This window comes from Moschus berezovskii, chromosome 21 (genome assembly GCF_049115385.1).
Source record: "Moschus berezovskii isolate FMDL1 chromosome 21, NW_MosBer_1.0, whole genome shotgun sequence".
Lineage (NCBI taxonomy): Eukaryota > Metazoa > Chordata > Mammalia > Artiodactyla > Moschidae > Moschus > Moschus berezovskii.
Window position 1 is genome coordinate 53,946,156 of NC_142480.1, and position 17,509 is coordinate 53,963,664.

The window sequence follows — 17,509 nt, forward strand, 5'->3', positions numbered from 1 at the left end:
GCACTGAGAGAGGAAAGATTAAGAACTGGGTTAGCAGGAGTTATTTTCATTTTGGTCTCCAAGAACTGTTTTTCCTGGAAAGAGAACAGAAACTCATAGTTTCTATTCTATGTACAGTCTGTAACACGTGCTTGTGCTCAGTTGCGTCCCACTGTTTGTGACTCCAAGGACTGCAACCGTTCAGGGTCCTCTGACCATGGGATTTTCCAGCAAGAATACTGGAGTGGGTTGCCGTTTCCTTCTCCAGCGGATCTTCCCAGTTCAGGGATCCAACACATGTCTCCTGCATTGGCAGGTGGATTCTTTACCACTGAGCCACTGCATGTCAGTCTCTGGTGAGGCCAAGCTTTACCAAGCAGAATACGGTCCAGAAATAATCTTTTATTATTATTACTTTTTTCTTAAGGAATCCTCTTTTATTATTATATTTTTTCTCTCAGGAATTCTCTTATTTTTTCCCCTCAGGATCCTCTTTAAGAAAGTGTGGGACAAGGGTCAGTTTTTTGGTTTTTTTAGATGTGGACCATTTTTTAAAAAGTATGTGTTACAAAATTGCTTCTGTTGTTTATGTTTTGGTTTTTTGGCCTTGAGGCATGTGGGATCTTAGCATCCCCACCAGGGATGGAACCCTCACCCCCTGCATTGGAAGGCTAAGTCTTAACCACTGGACCACCAAGGAAGTCCCAAGGGTCAGGTTTTAAAGGATTTTCATCAAACATAGAGTTTAAAATGAAAGTTTTGTACTTAAGATAAATGTCACTTATTTAAAAAGTCTACTTACCTGGATTCCTTAGAAACAGTGCTTTTAGGCTTTTTTAATTAGAAAAATGTGTAAAAGTAATTATTGAACATAACTCCGGAATAAAAAAAAACAGGCATCTCAGCTTGAAACAAGGGTGTGTGTGTATGTGCGTGCACACGTGTATCTGTACTGAAGCATCAAGAACTCAAGTGATATAAGCGTGCCCCTCACCTGGAAGACTAGAATTGTAGAACACAGTTTACAAAATATTGACTTAGAGAATATGAGAGATAAAGGAACTTACTGATGATTTAATGAATTGTTAGAGTTCTAAACCCTTCATGTTAGAAATAGGAATTGTCAGAGTTGTCAAGGCATTGTAACTTTTTTCCAGGGAATGAGACCAAATGTTGTCTCAGGCACTCTAAAAATTCTGATGACTTAATTTCTCCACATGCTTTCTTTTCCCCAGAAAGGAACTTGACATACTGGGACCATCTTGGGCCTCAATTCAGGAAGTTTAATAAAATAATAAGTATAAAATTTGTTATTTTGGGAGCACTTTCTGTATTTCCTACAGTGTGAAAGCATTTTCTATTTGTTATCTTAAATTTTTAAAAAATTGTGATAAAATACATAGAATAAATTTTGTTATCTTAGCCACTTTTAAGTATACAGTTTATCAGTATTAGGTAATTCATGTTTTATGCAACCATCACCACCATCCATCTCCAGAACTCTTCTTATCCTGCAAAACTGAAACGTGGTACCAATTAGGAAACAATTCCTACTACTCTCCTGGCAACTATCATTCCACTTTCTCTTTGAACTTGACTACTCTGGTACTTTATATAACTGGAATTATACAGTATTTGTCCTTTAGCGACTGGCTTATTTCACTTAACATAGTCCTCCATGTTCACCCATGTTGCAACATGTCTCAGAATTTCCCTCTTTTAGGACTGAATTCCATTATATGTATATACCACCATTTGCTTATCCAAATGGTTGCTTCCTTCTCGGCTATTGTCAATAATATTACTATAAATGTGTTTTAAAATATCTCTTTAAATCCTTGCTTCCAGTTTTTTAGGCATCCTCATACATGGATTCTGGGTCAAATGGTAATTTTATTTTTAATTTTTTAAAGAACAACCTTAATGTTTTTCATGGCAACACACCATTTTACATTTTTACTAACAGTGCACAACAATTCCAACTTCTTTGCTTCATTGCCAACCCTTGCTATTTTGTTTTCTTTAAACGATAGCCATCCTAATGGGTGTGAAGTGGTAACTCAGTGTGGTTTTGATTTGCATGATTAGTGATGTTGAGCATCTTTTTATGTGTTTACTGAGATTTGTATATTTTCTTTGGAGATATATCAGTTCAAATCCTTGTCCATTCTTTAATTGGGCTTGGTTTTTGTTTTGTTGCGTTGGAAGGGTTCTTTATGTCTGCTTGCTATTAACCCTTGATGAAATAGATCACTTGCAAATATTTTCTCCCATCCTGTGAGTTGCCTTTTCACTCTGTTGATTGTATCCTTTGATGCACAAAAGCTTTTAATTTCATATATAGACCATTTTATCTTTTTCTTTTTTTTGCTTTTGTTGCCTGTTCTTTTGGTGACATACCCAAGAAATCAATGCCACATCTAATATCATAAGAGTTCTATGGGGTTCATGCTTATATTTAGGTCTTTCCTCCATTTTAAGTTAATTTTTGTATAGGTTGTAAAGCAAGGGTTGCATTTCATTCTTTTACATGTGGATATCTGGTTTTCCCAACATCATTTGTTGAAGCCACATGACTTTCTTAAAGCCACCCAACTAAATGGTAGCACAGATGGGGAAAAACCTTAGTTTCCTGTTTTCAAGTTTTAAAGACTTCCCCTCTATTCTTTGTCCATGCCCCATGGGACACTCTTAGGTTACTGAGGCATTACTGTCATCACACACAGGTGTGATGGAGCTTACACTCTTGAAGACACTTGCATTTTTAAGGAAGAATTTGTTGCCCCTAATAAGTTATGACCAACCTTGATAGTATATTAAAAAGCAGAGACATTACTTTGCCAACCAAGGTCCGTCTAGTCAAGGCTATGGTTTTTCCCGTGGTCATGTATGGATGTGAGAGTTGGACTGTGAAGAAGGCTGATCGCCAAAGAATTGATGCTTTTGAACTGTGGTGTTGGAGAAGACTCTTGAGAGTCCCTTGGACTGCAAGGAGATCCAACCAGTCCATTCTAGAGGAGATCAATCCTGGATGTTCATTGGAGGGACTGATGCTAAAGCTGAAGCTGCAATACTTTGGACACCTCATGCGACGAGTTGACTCACTGGAAAAGACTCTGATGCTGGGAAAGGTTGGTGGTGGGAGGAGAAGGGGACGACGGAGAATGAGATGGCTGGATGGCATCACCGACTCTGTGGACATGAGTTTGAGTGAACTCCGGGAGTTGGTGATGGACAGGGAGGCCTGGCGTGCTGTGATTCATGGGGTCGCGGAGAGTCGGACACGACTGAGCGACTGAACTGAACTGAACTGAACTGAATATTTTCGAATAAGTAAAGAAATCACTGCCTGCTCAAACGGTCATCCAGTGTCCCCTCTACTCACCATTCTTCTGAGTTTGGAACAAAGGCAAAGCAAATCACAAAAATAGTCACTTGTCATTTGTACTTTATTTGACATAGTTATCCTTACTAAATCCCTTGGCCCCTTAAGCACCAAGCATCTTTCCACAGGGAAAGAAAATAGGCTTGCTCAATGAGCTGTAAATATATGAAAATATGAATTATGAAATGATTAATGTGAGAGGTCCAAACTTTGCTAACTTAATTTCTAAACTATCTATCTACTGAGACTCTCTTTGATCATAATTCTAGTTTGATTCATCGCTAAACTGCCTTCTATCCAATTTTCTTTGCAGGAACTGGTACTTAATATATCTCAGAGGGAAAGATTTATGAGTAAAATCCTAAGAGTAAAAATATTTAAAAATCACTTTCAAAATGTGTTAAACAGGACAAATCTCTTTCTGTGTAAGCGTGTGTAACTGTATGTATATTGAGTCCCACAGAGTCCAATCTTTGCCTGGTGTTGTCGTTAAAGAAACACAGCCCAACAATGAAAAGTAATTAGAGTGTTCCAGCGTCAGCAATCACATGCCTGTTGGCCAGCAGCAAAGTAGATTCAGGTCATCACCCACGCTTCTTTCAGTCTGCGGCTCTTTCACACTCTGCAACCACCCTTCCAGCTGAATCAAATGTCCCCCCGCCCCCGACCCCTATCCAGTAGCCTTTTTTATTTTAATCCCTTCTTTCCTTCCTTCTAGAATCCATTTTCTTCCTCAGATATTTCCTTCTTCAAAGATTTTACTGCAGTGCACAATAAAGGGAATAGCCTTATCACCTTCTTCCCCACCACTCTTGTCCAGGCCACCATCACTTCTAGCCCAAATTGCTACATCAACATCTAAATAGTCTCCTTGCTTCCACCCCAGTCCCTTTCAAACACCAGATGATCCTTTAAAAATATATGCCAGTCTCACCTTCCCCTCCCCTTGAGTATGCATTTGTTCACTGTCTGTTTCCCTAATAGACGGTGCTCTTTAATGATTGGGAATCTTGTCTGTCTCTGGGTTGTATCCCCAGGGGGGAGAGCAATGGTGATTTTTACATGAAAGGCACCCCCAGGTTTTGGAATGAAAAACTGAGCTGATGAACAAACTTTTTGCTTGCTTTTATACGTTAATTTATTTATTTTTGGCTATGCTGGATCTTCATTACTGCATGGACTTTTCTCTAGGTGCGCATGAGGGCTTCTTATTGTGGTGGCTTCTCTTGTGGAGCACAGGCTCCAGGGTGCATGGGCTTCAGTAGTTATGTAGGCTCAGTAGTTGTGGCTCCCGGGCTCGAGAGCACAGGCTCAGTAGCTGTGGCTCAGGGGTTTAGTTGCGCCATAGCATGTGGGATCATCCCAGATCAGAGATTGAACCTGGGTCTCCTGCATTGGCAGGAAGATTCTTTACCCTTGAGCCACCAGGAAAGCCCCCATCCTTCTTTTGTAAATACTGTTTCTTCTGTAGAGAATGTCCTCTCTCAGAACTGGCAAAATTTCAGCTTCAGGTTACAGAAAAGATAGCGTGCTTTATTTCACATAAACAAGTAGCTCACGCACATTTTGAGCATGGCCAATGAGATACCAATAAGTCTTCACAAACAGTGAGGTAAACAAATCCTATTCTCAAGGAAAACAAATGCTATGTCTCTGCTACCTTCCTACTGCTATCTGTAATGCCACAATTCATATGAAAGTGAAAGTCGCTCAGTCCTGTCTGACTCTTTGCGACCCCATGGACTATATAGTCCATGGAATTTTCTAGGCCAGAATACTAGAGTGGATAGCCTTCCCTTCTCCAGGGGATCTTCCCAACCCAGGGATTGAACCCAGGTCTCCTGCATTGCAGGCGGGTTCTTTACCAGCTGAACCACGGGAAGCCCAAGAATACTCGAATTGTTAGCCTGTCTCTTCTCCAGCGGATCTTCCTGACCTAAGAATCGAACTGGGGTGTCCTGCATTGCAGGCAGATTCTTTACCAACCTAGCTATCAGGAAAGCCTATATGTATACAATTTTTTTTCTTAGTGGTTTCCTCTTAATAAAGGGGAGAAAGAAGAAAGAAGTGACTTAAACAATAAGGAAGTTAATATTGGAAATACAGAGGTAGCCAGATTCTAGCAACAGGATGATGATGCTGAGTTTGAAGGTGCTTTTTTGTCTCTGTCTGACATCCGGTACTATGTGTGGCCACCTCCTGTGCCCCGTCTCATATACTCTCAGTCTGCCTTCCATCCAGGCTTGGATGCAAGAGTCAGCTCTACTCAAGTCTTTTAGCACCTTGCCTCAGCTACACAGTGTATTTTTTACTTTCTGCCTCAGGGCTTTTCTGATGCAAGATATGGGATTCTTCTGGAAACCTGCTCATCCAACTCAAGGACCAATGAATGATCCAGTTGCAGAATCCTCAGTTCCTTTGTGAAGCCTCTGTGAGGCAGCAAAACCAACTGGAGCACCAGCTGATGCTTCCACATAAACAAATGTGCAAATATGAAATTTACATTCAGCGTGCCAACCTTTGATCAATGAGAGATGAATGTGCCAGATAAACATTTCATCTTAGAACATCTAAGTGGCCTGGAATAGTGCTTGGCATATAGTAGGTACTCAATAATATTGGCCTATGATTAATATGGTTAAATACAGTGTATATATGCATGCTGCTGCTGCTGCTAAGTCACTTCAGTCGTGTCCGACTCTGTGCGACCGCATAGACGGCAGCCCACCAGGCTTCCCCATCCCTGGGATTCTCCAGGCAAGAACACTGGAGTGGGTTGCCATTTCCTTCTCCAATGCATGAAAGTGAAAGTGAAGTCGCTCAGTCGTGTCCGACTCCTAGCAACCCCATGTACTGCAGCCTACCAGGTTCCTCCGTCCATGGGATTTTCCAGGCAAGAGTACTGGAATGGGTTGCCATTTCCTTCATACACATATATTAATATATTTAACAACACATTTTATCTTTATACATCTGTTATTGGGTTTCACTTGCAGTCATCTCTGTGTTTCTAGAGCTTGAAGTGAATAAAGATCTGTTGAATGAGTGAATGAACAAATAGTACAGAGAATATATGCTATATAAATATCTGGAAGGGAGAGATTACTGTGGAAAGCTAGGGGACGAAGTAAGGTTGTCTAGGCAGGTTCACTGGAAGAAGTGGAATCTCAGCAGGTACTTGAAGGATAAATTAGGTTTTTATAGGGTTGAGGATTAGAAACAGTATTAGTATGAGGAGCTGTGTGTCTAATGATACAGAAGAGAAAACAAGTACAAAATATTCAAGGGAGCACACCGATTTGGGTAGAATGGGCGGTGTGGGGACAGGCATGAGGAGGAATAAGGCAGGACAGCTAGGTTAGAACTAAAATTATTCCTATAGGAGAAGAGTGATTTTATGGAAGAATCTAGGCTTTGGACTTTTACTGTAATTTGACTCATTTGCTTATTGGTTGTGTGGCACTCTAAGCTTTTAAAAACAAATTTAGCACATGAAAATAAAGTGCATAGCTTGCAGTGTTTTGGGGAAAATTAGCAAAAATATATATAGAATGGCTTTCAAATGGTAAGTACGTGATAAAAGCATCTGTTAAGTCAATTGTTATGCTGGCAGGTAATGTTAAAGGTTTTTTTTTTTTTTTTTAAATACCGGAAGAGTGGCATCTTAACATCATTTGATGGTAATATAATTGAACCATCAAAATTTACAGAGTGATAAAACCCAGGAAATGAACCAGCAAGTCTGCCAGACGCGTCCACTGTCTTCTCTGGCTGACTGGGAAGCAGCAGAAGGTAATGGAAATATTTAGAATCCTGTGATGGGATTTTGTGGGTTCCTTTTTTCCTCTTTTAGATTTAGTTTTAAAATTCTGCTTTCAAGCAGACAACTGCTTTTTAAAAAATGGAATCGTTTGATTTTTCTGCAGTATCAGGTGATACTTTCCTTCCTAAGAGCCAACAATCAAATCTTTCTCAGTAAGTTCACATACTGAATTTTGCCATGGTCAAGTCTGGAACTCCTCTTTGCCTGTAGAGCAAGTGGAAGAGATTCTGATTCTCTGCATTTTAAGTTTTTCTACTGATAAAGCTACAGCCAGAAGAGACTTTATCATTATCACATTATTCTTAGGCAAAGGCCCAGAAAGAGTACACACCAGTTTTGTAAATAAGTTCACTCATATCACTTTTTAAAGATTCTGCATATAAGTGATATCATATGATATTCACTTGTAAGATTCACTTCATCTTCAGGTCCATCCCTGTTGCTGCAAATGGCCTTATTTCATTCTTTCTAATGGCTTTTGAGCTGTGGTGTTGGAGAAGACTCTTGAGAGTCCCTTATACTGCAAGGAGATCCAACCAGTCCATTCTAAGGGAGATCAATCCTGGATGTTCATTGGAGGGACTGATGCTAAAGCTGAAACTGCAATACTTTGGCCACCTCATGCGACGAGTTGACTCACTGGAAAAGACTCTGATGCTGGGAAAGGTTGGGGGCGGGAGGAGAAGGGGACGACGGAGAATGAGATGACTGGATGGCATCACCGACTCTGTGGACATGAGTTTGAGTGTACTCCGGGAGTTGGTGATGGACAACAGCAGGCCTGGTGTGCTGTGATTCATGGGGTCGTGGAGAGTCGGACACGACTGAGCGACTGAACTGAACTGAACTGAACTGAATGGCTGGGTAATATTCCGTACCATTGTATATACCTACCAGAAACAGACTTAGAGAAATAATGTATGTTTAGCAGGGGGAAAGGGTAGAGGAGGAAGGGCATAGATTGGGAGGTTGTGATTGACATGTCCACACTACTATGTTTAAAATAAATAGCCAACAGGACCTACTGCATAGCACAGGGAACTCTGCTCGATATTCTGTAATAACCTAAATGGTAAAAAAAGCTTGAAAAAGAAAAAGTACATGTATATGTATATGGCAACCCACTCCAGTATTCTTGCCTGGAGAATCCCATGGGCAGAGGACACTGGCAAGCTGCAGTCTTTGGGGTCGCAAAGAGTTGGACACGACTGAGCGACTAACACTATGTATAACTGGATCACTTTGCTGCATACCTGAAATTAACAAAGCATTGTTAATCAGCTATCAGTTTAGTTCAGTTCAGTTCAGTCGCTCAGTCATGTACGACTCTTTGCGACTCCATGGACTACAGCACGCCAGGCCTCCCTGTCCATCCCCAACTCCCGGAGTTTACTCAAACTCATATCCATTGAGTCAGTGATGCCATCCAACCATCTCGTCCTCTGTCGTCCCCTTCTCCTCACACCTTCAATCTTTCCCAGCATCAGGGTCTTTTCAAATGAGTCAGTTTTTCGCATCTAGTGGCCAAAGTATTAGAGCTTCAGTTTCAGCATCAGTCCTTCCAGTGGACACTCAGGACTGATCTCCTTTAGGATGGACTGGTTGGATCTCCTTGCAGTCCAAGGGACTCTCTATACTCCAACATAAAATAGAAATTTAAAAAACTAAGTGAAAAGAGAAACACCAGTGCTTTTCAGAATGTGCTGGTTTCCAGATTGTAGCTTCAGTTGTGACTCACCCTTTGCAGCTCTCATTTGGTATTCGTTGGCCCTTTCAAAACGCAAATTGATTGTGGATTTTCCCATTTCTACTCTAATTACCTAAACCTTTGCTGTTCTAAGCAATCAGTTTAAGAGTCCACTGTAGTTACTTTCCCAAAGTGAAAACATAAAATGAAAGTGTTCCCTTAGATGCATTTGTATTCCTGAAGTGAATTGTTGTAATTAACAATAGAATTCTGTGGGAGGAGGACACAAAAATTTGACAGATGTCCCCCTGTTTCCTGAAGAAAATAGGACCCAAAATGCTTTTGATTAAGTGAGGTTTATCTCTTGAGGATTGAGGGATAAGAAAAGGTAATTTAGTTTCTACAGAAACATTTTGGTGAGAGATGTGCCTTGAATTTAAAGTAAGTTACAAATCTGACTCAAAACAAATCTCAAAAGAAAATTTTAAAAATGATCTTTCCTTCAGATTTTCAGTTAGAAGTCAGAATTAGCATTTCTTTACCTATTGAAAAAGGAGATTTCCATTCATTAGAAGCAGTATATCAGCGTGGTTATTGTCACTCCTGGTTTTAGGATGAGATAGAGTAGGTTCATCTCCTGACGTCATTACTTACTATTAAGTGATCTTTGGCAAGTTACACAACTTGTCTGAAAAAATGTACCTACCTCGTAAAAGTGTTGTGAGAGTTAAAGAGTTAGCAAATCAATTTCTGCTTTCCAATAATATTTAATAGGTGACATATCATTAATCTTCAGCATCAACTAGAAAAAAGAATTATAGGAATCATATTTTATTTTTATTATTATTTAAAAATGTTTTAAAATTTATTTGGTTTCACTGAGGCATGCAGACTTCCTCTATCTGTGGTGCATGGGCTCCGGGACGTGTGGGCTCAGTAGTTGCAGCTTTTGGGCTTAGTTGTCCCATGGATTGTGGGATCTTAGTTCCAACGAGGCATCAAACCCAATCCCCTACACTGGAAGATAAATTTTTAACCACTGGACCACCAAGGAAGCCCCAGAAATCATATTTTAAAAGATATCTGAGAATAGTGGAAACAAAAAGGACTAAATGAACTAATATTCCAAGGAAGAAAGAGCTCTTCTGTTGTTCAGTTGCTAAGTCTTATCTGACTATTTGTGGCTCCATGGACTGCAGCATGCCAGGCTTCCCTGACCTTCACTATCTCCTGGAGTTTGCTCAGACTCATATCCACTGAGTTGATGATGCCCTCCAACTATCTCATCCTCTGTCACCTGGCTGCCCTCAATCTTTCCCTCATCAGGGTCTTTTCGAATGAATCGGCTCTTTGCATCAGGTGGCCAAAGTTTTGGAGCTCCAACTTCAGTATCAGTCCTTCCAGTGATCTCTTGATAGGTGAGCTGATTTTACTTTTTTCTTCCTTATGGAGATTTGCTGAGTCCGAGCATGAGCTGAGGATCAGGCGAAGGGGCTCTACTAGGGGAAGATAAACCAGCAGAGCTTTAGACCACCATATGGCTTTATGCCTGTTTAAAATGTATAGAAACCCCAAATGTAGTTTGCCTGGTGGGATCTTTGCTGATGCTGAGTGGGGGAGTGGTATAAGAAGCTAGGTGCTGAATTGGAAAGGCAGAGTGAGATATTTTGCAGTCTCATAGTGCTGATGAGTAAAATCCTCCATGAGGCAATGTCCTACAATAAACACATGACCACTGTCATCTTTAAGACATATGAAAACAGAGGTGAAATTAGCCTAAGTAGAGAGCTAATATCCAGTTCCTTGGAAGCTTATTTTTGAATGGATTGAGGTGAGTAACCCCTCATCTTATCTGTATGACAGAGGGCACGGTAAATGATCTCTAAGAAGCAACAGTAATTTCAGTTTTCAATAGTTCCTTTACACATGATATCTGACATACAAATTAAAAAAAGGGATACATGCAAAGAGACAGGAAAAATTTTACTAATAGTCAACAGAAAAGATAATAAACTAGACTAAATTATTCCTATATTGAAGTTAGTAGATTTTATCATAAATGTGTTAAAGAACATAGAAAGATGGATCAAATGGTTAAGAATAAAACTACAGCAAAATTTATGTCAATTAATCAAGTAGCCATTTTGAAAAATATAATATCTAGGCTTAAAAACTCATTGGATGGGTTTAATAGCAAATTGGTCATAGCAGGAAGCAAATTTAGTGAACCTAAAGAAAGGTCAGTAGAAAACTCTCAAGCTAAAGTGCAAAGAAGGTGAAAAGAGAATAGAAAGAATAGAGCGTAAGGCATGAGGGATAATAGCAAAACCGTTTAATTATGTGTAATGTCTGTGCTCTCTCAATCAAAGAGTGTAGGAGAGAGAAAACAGGGCAGAAACAACATTTGAAAAGATAGTCTGAGAATTTTGTAAAACTAATAAACAACATTAACCCACAAATTGAAGATGCTCAGTATCAGAAAAAAGCAAAGAAAATCATGTTGTTCAGTCACTCAGTTATGTCCCACTCCTTGTGAGCCATGGACTGCAGCTTGCCAGGTTTCCCTGTCCTTCGCCAACTCCTGGAGCTTGCTCAAACTCATGTCCATCCAGTCGGTGATGCCATTCAACCATCTTTTCCTCTGTTGTCCCCTTCTCTTCCTGCCTTCAATCTTTCCCAGCATCAGGGTCTTTTCCAATGAACAGTTCTTTGCATCAGGTGACCAAAGTATTGGCCAAAGAAAATCATACATAGGAACAGAATAATTAAACATATGAAAGAAACTATTAAAAGAAGCAAAATTAAGATTACTTGCAGAGAAGTGAAAATAAGACTAATAGAGTTTTAGACCGAACATACGAAAGACATCAAGAAGACAATAGAATGACATCTTAAAAATGATGAAAGAAAAAAAAACTTCCATCAACAAATGCTATATATAGTGAAAAGGGACCTTCAAAAATAAAGGTCAAATAAAGACATTTTTAATTGAAAAAAATCTGAAATAATTAGTCTCTAGTAGTCTAGAGAATTAGTCTCTTCCCTACAAAAAATACTAAAAAGACCTATTCAGACTGTAGTAAAGGAACCTCCAATAAATACACAGGAAGGAATGAAGAAGAACTGGGTAAATATATGATAATATATAGAAAAACATTGACTATAAAAGAACAGTAATAAGAATGTCTTGTGGGTTCTGGGCTTTGGTATATATATATATATGTGCACGCTAAGTTGCTTCAGTCATGTCTGACTCTGTGTGACCCCACTGACTGGAGCCCACCAGGCTCCTCAGTCCATGGGATTCTCCAGCAAGAATACTAGAGTGGGCTGCCATGCCCTTCTCCAGGGGCTCTTCCTAACCCAGAGATTGAATCTGCGTCTCCTGCACTGTAGGTGGCAGGTGAATTCTTTACCCACTGAGCCATCAGGGAAACATGTACTTCTTTATATATGAAATTTCTTCAGTTACATCTGTCATCTGTCTCCCCATGATGGGAATGGTGTATGCTAAGACCTGTCAACCCCATGTTATACCAAGTTTTTTTTTTTTTTGCCATGCCACAGCTTGTGGGCCCTTAGTTCCCCGATCGGCACCCTCAGCAGTGAACCTGCACCTTTGGGAAAGAAAGCGTGCAGTCCTAAGCACTGGACCATCGGGGATTCTCTACAGCAGGCATTACAATCCCTCAGACTGACATCTACGGGTCAGGTGAAATAATGAAACTCACTCATGTAATCTGAGAGGGGCTATTTGAAATATACATGAAGAGAGAGAGAGAGACCATTGGATCTGTTTCTGTTTCTGCCTGGGAAATGAATAGCTCAGAAAAATTTCTTGGACAAAGCAGCTGGCCTAACTGAAAAACAAAAAAAATTTAAGTCTGTTTACTAATCTTTACACTTGAAGTTATGTCATTGTAAGTTAAAAAATATTAAATTTTTTTTATATTAAAATATATATTTTAGCATAAAGTTCAAAAAAAATAAATGGAGTTGAACTTAGATTTTTGCATTTTTGGGGAAGTGATAAGTGATGTGCTTTGTTGTGCTTAGTCGCTCGGTTGTGTCTGACTCTTTGCGACCCCATGGACAGTCGCCCACCAGGCTCCTCTGTCCATGAGTATTCTCCAGGCAAGAATATTGGAGTGGGTTGCCATGCCCTCCTCCAGGGGATCTTCCCAACCTAGGGATTGAGCCTAGGCCTCCCGCATTGCTGGCAGGTTCTTTACCATCTGAGTCACCAGGGAAGTGATGAGGTGACTGCAATTAGAGTTCCACTATAGAAACAGAGCCTCTAACTAAGATAAAAATACCAAAAGGGAAAACTAAAGTGAATAGAGTATATATAATAATTAAAGACATTAATTAATGAAGAAGAAGAAGGTAGGAAAATGATAAACAGATAATGAAAATTGGGACAGAAAACAAATTCCTAAAAGTTTGAAAATCATACTTCAAATAATCTTATGGATCAAGGAAATCACAGTCTACATTAGATAATATTTAAACTGAAAAAAATGTATATGGAACATATTAAAATTGGTTAGATGTAACCAAATCGGTATTTAGAGGGAGGTTTATAGGCTATTAAAACTCAATAATCTAAGTTTCTATTTGAAGACAGGAAAGGAATAGCACAAAAGAAAGGAAAACCATCAACTCACCAAAATCAGGAATGAAAAATGAGACATCACTGCAGCTAATAATTTTGAAAACTTAAATGAAATGGATAAAGTCCTTGAAAAGTAATAGTTTAACAAAGCTGAAAGAAGAAGAAATAGAAAATCTGAGTAGTCACATGGCAAATAAAATAATTGACCTTGTAATAAAAAACCTCACAATAAAAACTTCAGGCTCTAATAGTTTCACTGATGACTTTCCCCCAATGTTTAAGAAAGAATATACAATCTACACAAACTGTTCCAAATAAAAGAAATGAGAAAAACTTTTTAGCTTGTTTATGAGGCCAGCACAACCTTGTTATAAAAGCTTGACAGGGACGTTATAAAAGCAGAGTTCTAAGTTAACATCACTCATGAACATAGAATATTTTTAATATAAAAATATTAAAATATCAAATAAAATCCAGTTATATATAAAATATGATATCATGGAGTTTGTTTGAGGAACATAAAGGTGGTTTAACATCCAAAAGTCAATGAATGGAATTACCCATATGAGTTGAATAAAAGAGTAAAACTACGGATATCTCAATGGAGGCAAAAAACTTTTGACAAAATTCTACATATTATGAAAAGTTCTTTCATCTGATAGAGTTTTTAACAATGGCTAACATCATGAATGTTGAGCTTCAAGCCAACTTTTTCACTCTCCTCTTTCACTTTCATCAAGAGGCTTTTGAGTTCCTCTTCACTTTCTGCCATAAGGGTGGTGTCATCTGTGTATCTGAGGTTATTGATATTTCTCCCGGCAATCTTGATTCCAGCTTGTGCTTCTTCCAGCCCAGCGTTTCTCATGATGTACTCTGCATAGAAGTTAAAAAATCTGGGTGACAATATACAGCCTTAACGTACTCCTTTTCCTATTTGGAACCAGTCTGTTGTTCCATGTCCAGTTCTAACTGTTGCTTCCTGACCTGCATACAGGTTTCTCAAGAGGCATGTCAGGTGGTCTGGTATTCCCATCTTTTTCAGAATGTTCCACAGTTTATTGTGATCCACACAGTCAAAGGCTTTGGCATAGTCAATGAAGCAGAAATAGATGTTTTTCTGGAACTCTCTTGCTTTTTCCACAATCCAGCGGATGTTGGCAATTTGGTCCCATCACTTCATGGGAAATAGATGGGGAAACAGGGGAAACAGTGTCAGACTTTATTTTTTTTGGTTCCAAAATCACTGCGGGTGCTGATTGCAGCCATGAAATTAAAAGACGCTTACTCCTTGGAAGGAAAGTTATGACCAACCTAGATAGCATATTAAAAAACAGAGACGTTACTTTGCCAACAAAGGTCCATCTAGTCAAGGCTATGGTTTTTCCAGTGGTCATGTATGGATGTGAGAGTTGGACTGTGAAGAAAGCTGATCGCCGAAGAATTGATGCTTTGGAACTGTAGTGTTGGAGAAGACTCTTGAGAGTCCCTTGGACTGCAAGGAGATCCAACCAGTTCATTCTTAAGGAGATCAGTCCTGTGTGTTCATTGGAAGGGCTGATGCTAAAGCTGAAACTCCAATATTTTGGCCACCTCATGCGAAGAGCTGACTCACTGGAAAAGACTCTGATGCTGGGAGGGATTGGGGGCAGGAGGAGAAGGGGATGACAGAGAATGAGATGGCTGGATGGCATCACCGATTTGATGGACATGAGTTTGAGTGAACTCCAGGAGTTGGTGATGGACAGGGAGACCTGGCGTGCTGTGATTCATGGGGTCGCAAAGAATCGGACACGACTGAGCGACTGAACTGTACATCATGAAAGTAAAAGTGAAGTCGCTCAGTCATGTCCAACTCTTTGTGACCCCATGGACTGCAGCCCACCAGGCTCCTCTGTCCATGGGATTCTCCAGGCAAGAACACTGGAGTGGGTTGCCATTTCCTCCTCCAGGGGATCTTCCCAACCCAGGGATTGTACCTGGGTCTCCCACATTGCCGTCAGACTCTTTACCCTCTGAGCCACCAGGGGAGCTAGCATCATACTTAAGGGTAAAAAGTGCTTTTTTATGAAATTAAGATAAGGCTCTTCATTATCACTTTTATAATTAAAATATGTAATAGTATGAAGACTTTTTTCCTGAATATGAATAAAACCATATATCGAGTACCACCACTTTATTTTTAAAAAATCTTTAATTTTATATTGGAGTATAGCCAGTTAACAATGTTGTGATAGTTTCAGGTGGACAGCAAAGGGACTCAACCATACATAAGCATGGATCCATTCTCCCCCAAGCCCCCCTCCTATGGAGGCTGCCACATAGCATTGAGCAGAGTTCCCTGTGCTACCCAGTAGGCCCTTGTTGGTTATCCATTTTAAATATAGCAGCCTCAGTACCACTTTAATTCAATGTTGTCTGAGAGGTCCTAACCGGAGTCATCAGGCAAGAAAAGGTTTAGATACCAGATATAAGCACTGATGGACTTCCCTGGTGATCCAATGGTAAAGAATCCGCCTGCCACTGCAGGAGGCACAGGTTTGATCCTTGGTCGGGGAAGATCCCCTGGAATAGGAAATGGCAACCTGTTCCAGTATTCTTGCCTGGAAAATTCCATGCACAGCAGAACCTGGCGAGCTGTACCCTATGGGGTCGCAAAGAGTCTACACGACCGAGCAGGCACGCACTATCCGAGGATTCACCTTCCCAGGAATTCAAGTCGTGCCCTCCAAAGTGTCTTAGTTTGGGGCTGGTGAAAGGGAGTGTGGAGTGCATAGCGCCCCCTGGTGCGAGGCGCGGTGGAGAGCGCGAAAGAGATGCCAGTCATCAGTAGGGGATGAAACTCGAAACTCGAGGAATAAGAAGTTTAGCGTGTATTGCTCGGCAAATCCAGAGAGCCTGGGTCCCCAGCTGGGTTCCCTGCCCATCAAGCTATCCCAAACACTCCGTCTTGAATCAGAAGGGGATTTAGAAGCGAGAAGAGGTGGCCGCCGCCAATGCCTTTAATGTCCAGGCCGGGAAGAAAGCGGGTTAGGATCTGATCCCGCTGAGTAGAGGACCCAGGAGCCTCCCGCCCTGGGTGCTCGGTGTGGCGGGGGCGCGCTGCGCGCTGCGGCGGCGCGGGCGCCGTGATGCAGGTGTGACACCCGCGGACTCCTGCCGCCGCCGGGATCGCCCCAGCGCCTCGTTCTCCCGAGCAGCCGGCCGGCCACCCGGACGGACCCCGCTCAGCCCGCACCCGGAGGCGGCCGCGTGCGGATTTCCCACCCAGGTAGGGGACGGCATTGCTCGCTCCAGTGCGTGCAGACCCGGCCGGGGGCGCGGAGTCCGCGCGACCCTGGGGGCTCCCAGGCTTGCCTGCCTGGGCTGAAACGTACACGTATAAATGTTGTTTATAGTAAATGGCACCAAAGACAGGGCAGAGTCTTGGAAAGCTGGCGCAGAAAAGCAAGCACTTGCCTGCTGCGCGGGGTTGCGCGCCTCTTTGGGGGCATCCCCAAGGGCTGTTTTTAAAATCTTGTTTGAACTGTTAGCGCCATACATAGTTTTGCAACTTAGGCTACTGACGTTGATAACTCCCTTTCCATAAGCTTCCTAGTCACCCCTTTTAGTTTCAGTTCTTTGCAATTAGATGGATGTGTGTGTGTGTGTATGTGTGGTGAATGATGTTGTTGTTGGTTTGTTCTTAAAGGACAGATCGAAACCAGGCTTTCACCTGGTACCTCTGGGTTGGGGTTAGTGAGTGTGTATTTCTGTGTGTGGAGGGCGCCCTCCGCGGGCGTGGGAGACGTTTCTTAGGGACGCGGAGAGGATTTGTTTATAGATGGATTTTAGCGCAAGGAAAAGAACATGATTTATTCTGCAGGGATGGGTGAGCGGGTGCGTTTAGCCAGGGAGGAGCGAGGCGCTGCCGTTTCCTCCGCAGACGGGTGTTAGATCTATCTGCTGTCCGGGGTTCAGCCTGAAACACGATCCTTAAACCAGAAATCACAGATGCAGACTTCCTCCTTTTAAAGGTAACTT

General features: G+C 41.2%; 1 protein-coding gene across 1 annotated transcript in view; it reads left to right on the plus strand.

Annotated features, from left to right (window-relative positions):
• Positions 1–17,363: 17,363 nt before the first annotated feature.
• The window catches only part of SV2B (synaptic vesicle glycoprotein 2B), a 242,381-nt gene continuing 242,235 nt past the window's right edge, over positions 17,364–17,509 (plus strand). The window contains exon 1 of the mRNA XM_055417742.2: positions 17,364–17,502. The gene's annotated coding sequence lies outside the window, so the exon portion shown is untranslated. The remainder of the gene's footprint in view (positions 17,503–17,509) is intronic.